This window comes from Berghia stephanieae, chromosome 2, assembly GCF_034508935.2.
Source record: "Berghia stephanieae isolate SIO BIC M18660-M18661 chromosome 2, UCSD_Bste_1.3, whole genome shotgun sequence".
NCBI lineage: Eukaryota > Metazoa > Mollusca > Gastropoda > Nudibranchia > Aeolidiidae > Berghia > Berghia stephanieae.
Window position 1 is genome coordinate 122,749,712 of NC_088361.1, and position 5,000 is coordinate 122,754,711.

The 5,000-nt window shown below is 34.6% G+C and overlaps 1 protein-coding gene across 9 annotated transcripts in view; it reads left to right on the forward strand.

Annotated features, from left to right (window-relative positions):
* LOC144966471 (5-hydroxytryptamine receptor 1A-like) overlaps positions 1 to 5,000 on the forward strand; it is a 437,629-nt gene that overhangs the window by 376,928 nt on the left and 55,701 nt on the right. For all 9 annotated transcript variants that reach the window (XM_078903048.1, XM_078903047.1, XM_078903054.1 and 6 more), the window contains one exon: positions 1,851 to 2,608. The gene's annotated coding sequence lies outside the window, so the exon portion shown is untranslated. The remainder of the gene's footprint in view (positions 1 to 1,850; positions 2,609 to 5,000) is intronic.

The following is a 5,000-nucleotide window of genomic DNA, read 5'->3' on the forward strand; positions in this document are numbered from 1 at the left end:
CATTTGAGTCAACAGGTCAAAAAATACCCTTAATTTTTAAATGTGTTTGCAAGCTACTCGTATACTAATCTGTAAAAAAAAAATAGTTTTATCATTTACAGATTTGCCAGTAGTTCTATGCTCGTTGGCAAACATTTAACATAGGTTGTAAGGAACATCTTTAACCCACAACCCTATTTTTTTTAAGTATATCAAATTAAGAAATCAAAGAGCAGGCACCGTTGTAAGATAAAGCTCTGAACAAGTGTGTATGAAAGGTGCCAGACAAAGCAAGAATGAAAAAATAGAAGAAAAAAAAAACATCCGAAAAAATCAGTCGACCTGGACTGGGGATTGAACCTCAGACCTTCTTATTACCGCCCAGACGTTTAATGGTAGCACGTTTGACCATAATCAGAAGGTCTGAGGTTCGATTCTCAGTCGAGGTCGACTGATTTTTTGGGATGGTTTTTTTTTTCTTGTATTTTTCTTTCTTGCTTTATCTGGCACCTTGCATACACACTCTTGTTCAGATCTTTATCTTTTTTAAGAACTTTGATTATACGTAGAGATAGTAAATAGACGTGTTGTAAATCTATCAACATTCTTTACTTTTCGCTGCTTTCTTCACATAATGAATGGACAACAGAGAGTGCGTTGAGTTTTACATTTAATTAGAATTCACATGCATTGCCAAGAAAAAGAAAAACAACAACCTCAGTCCTATAGTCAGCCCTATAGCATTGCTTGATCATAGGCACCGACTGCCCTAGACCTGACCACTAATCCTCTAAACCACTAATCGTTACAAGATAATCCAACAATTGGGAAGGATTTACAGATTTATTCTTTTTTACTCCCAGGAGTTAGGGGACTCGGGTACAGTCTACCACGCCTAAAACAACACCAACATTGCCAATAATATTAGAATCAATTTTATCTCTTACTCGTCATAGTTTAGCTGTTTAGTGTTTACTCACACTTAAAAAATAGAGTGTTTGATACAAAAAGACCTACGTATTTAGACGCAGATATTATTTTACAGTGAATAGAGTGCGTTAATTTTTTTTTAAACAGAAAAAAAAACATAATGTAAACCGTGCCGCGCCGGTAATCTTTAGTTTTATTTGTATTGCCGACAGTAATAAAAACTGTCATACTTATCAAAAGTGTATGCTCTAAATAATTAAGTAAAATTGAATTTCCGAATTACAATACCATAATATCTCAATTGAAACAAATAACGGTGTAATGTTGGTTTATTCGATCACGTCATTATTTGACACACGGATTAACGTAACACAACTGTAGTTAAGTTTAAACTAATTTCTTACGGCGATTGGCGCTCCTTTCCTTTTCTTTCCCATTAAGTATTACCAACCCTGGGTTCTCAAGCTCTATGACGACTCGAACGCCATGTCCCGATCCCTTCCAATCAATCATTTCTATTAATCTGAATATCAGAATCGGCGTGCTGTACCAACATAATGTCCATTGAAGTGGATCCACTTTGCCGGTAGGGCTGACTAGTCGACTGTGGAAAGCAGCAGCAATAGCTCGTGGGCTGGGAGAAAGTTATTAATATTATTTATTATCTTTATTTTCATTGCTAGTGTTTGCATTTGGACAGGAATATTGGTTCGATACTGATTGACTAAAGGATTACTCTTAGATTTGTATACTGGGTGTTAGCTTTTCAAGATTTTGTGTTTGTATATATGGGCGTGCTCCCTCTCTCTCTTTCTCTCTAGATATTTGCTTTTCCAATTATGACAAGTTGAAATGTGCTTTCTTAAAGAACGGTTATCTGAATTGCTTTCTATTTTATCTTTATATTCACGCGTTTTATTCTTTTAATCATTGATCGACAGGTCTTTAGCGAATTGATACAGCATACAGTCTGTGGACTCTAGAATATAATAGGATTTGTACTCGGGCGGGCAGGCACAGCAAGTTTATCTGCTCATGGTTGGATGTCATCCAGCATTGTTAAGAAAATTGTGTGTTATATTTATTTCTGATATGGATATTGTAAAGTGATATTGTTTGAACTTATTTTATAATGGAATGAATAAGATGGCAACCAAAGACAATGGATACGAGTTTAGATTATTATCGTTATATAATAAACTGTTATTGGATGAGTATTTCTGCACTACAGAGCAAGTCATTTCGACTTTGATTCCTTCCTAACATCAAGTGCTCGGTGTATCTCCTATAAGATATCACTGAATTGCATTTGCTTTTCATTTTTTGCATAAAACAATTTCCAGATTCTTCTATTAATAGGAGTACTGGATACTTGTGTAGAATTTACTTATTTACATAGATATAATTCTACGTGCAATAGCAGTTGAGTTGTTTACTTCACAATCAATTAAACCTCCACCTCACGGAGACCTGATAACAACGAGTATTTCTGCTTATCAAAAGAAACCGTGGAGATCAAACGAGTGTACTTACTAATTCTTTAGTGCAACGACAAAGGAAATCGAAGTGTTTGGAGACTCGTATTGTTTATATTTCTATTGGACTATATTATAGATGTTGGATACCTTCTGCAACTCCGAGGATCTAACCTGTGGCTGATTTGGATTCCAAAATCTCATCACTCTACCTCTAAAGTCAGGTAAGATCATCGTTATCTTATTATTGCAAACATATTTTCATTCATTTATTTTTCTCGTCACACATCTCACAAATATGTATTTCTTCAAATTAAAATTTGCTGCAACAAGCATATATCCTCTACAACCACAGTGTTACTGAATGATGTTGCGATTGTCAAATCAAATGGTTTTTATATACTTATTATCAGTACAATTTGATAAATCATCAATTATTACTACACAAATAATACCATTGATTCTGCCGTTACTGCTTCTGTTTCTTCTCCTGTTACTGCTGCTACTGCAATACCAATACTAATACTCCTACTACTACGACTCCAACAACAACAACAACTACTACTACTACTACTACTACTACTACTACTACTACTACTACACTACTACACTACTACTACTACTACTACTACTACTACTACTACTACTAACTACTATTATTATTATTATTATTATTATTATTATTATTATTTATTATTATTAGTTATTATTATATATTATTATTATTATTATTATTATTATTATTATTATTATTATTATATTATTTTTTTTATTGTTGTTGTTGTTATTATTACTAATCGTGTAATATAATATATATAATATATATATATATAAATAATATATATATATAATATAATACATATAAATATAATATATATATATATATATATATAATATATATATATATATATATTATATATATATATATATATCTGCCTGTGTGTGTTTACGTGTTTATGTACTTAAAACAACTAACTCGATTGAGCTTAGTTCCAAATAAGAAAGCTCGGGTGCCATTATGGTAATATTGTGTTATTAAACGTGACCAACTACCTGTTGTTTTTGTTGACAGAAATACTCAGCATGCTGAGCACGGGAAAAGTTGGCATGGGGAGGAGAAGAAGGGACTTTGAAGAGTGGCTGAACTGAGTTTTTAGTATTGAGAGTGTCTGATTTCTGGTCCATTAGGCAAGTCGCAAGTGTGGTAGGAATTGACTCCGATCTTGGTGAGGGTTTTCATGAAATCCCATGGACTTTAAACTGGAGCTTTCAAGCATGAATTGCCTCATAGTGGTAGCTTGAATGATAAGATAATTGAAAATAAAAGAGCTGGTCTGCGAGGGATTATAATCTTTTGTGTAACATGGATATAGACGAATAACAATATTGGTTCTGTAGATTTACAACGCGTTTGTTGTTGTCAATGGGTGTGGGCATAGGGTAACGTTTAAGACCTTTGACATATATCTTGTCTCGGCAATCAATTGACTTTAAAAAAAAAACACGATATCTTCCTACTGTGCTCTAAAGGTGATTTACTAATGGACACAAGCAGACAGCAACACTTGACACTCAGGATGATACATGCAGTGCTACTATTATTGTACTACTGATACTACTGAATCCATCATAGCTACCCTAATGCGCTTGTAATCATTTATTCCTTTTCGGTATAGGCAAAACCTATTAACCGCCAAGATCGCAATTTACACACGAGTTTTGGTTAGTATATAAATATATATATATATATATATATATATATATATATATATATATATATGTTTGTGTGTGTGTGTGTGAGAGAGAGAGAGAGAGAGAGAGAGAGAGAGAGAGAGAGAGAAGAGACTTTTTCAATGACTGAACTTTGCGTCATCCACATCGGGGTTCGAACCGTCGATTTTGATGTCGCTAGTTGTATGCCCTAACACTAATAAAGGACGATGTTATGTTGGCAGAGCTGATTGATACTTAAAGGCATATACAAGCGTCGAAAGCCGGTTGCTTAGTACAGTGCTTGAGAAAATTCGGAGAAATTACTTGAATCCATTGTTGACGGTACCTGTGGCCTTATAGACTCAGAGCGTAGTTGTCGTTAAGTTATGGATAGACTGCGCTTGGCCAAGGAGTTCACAACATACCCATCCGGAAGTATCAGGGACCAACACACAAACTTTTATAGTCTGGTTAATACCGTTTAGTGAGAACAACTCACAAACGCGGATGGCAAAATATAACAACAAAGGCTTGAGTGACGTCATCTTCGAACTATCTATAGCCTGACACTGAAACCCAAAAAGACTGGTCTTTTGACGTCATTACTTGGTTTTTGCACCGCCTAGTGAGTTGTCGTTAGTAGAGCTCATGGAAACAAGTGGTCTCATTGGTTGAACTATTGAATACAACTCACGATTTGTTTTCTTTTGTGGCCAAAGACTGGTCTTTAGACGTCATTTTTTGGTCAGTGTCAGGCTATAGAGAGTGTGCGCTTGGCTAAGAAGCTCATAACATTGCCATCCGGAAGTATAACGGACCAACACACGAAACTTTGAGTAACTATGATCGTTTATTGTCAGGTTAATACCGTTTAGTGAGAATTACTCATAAATGCGGATGGCA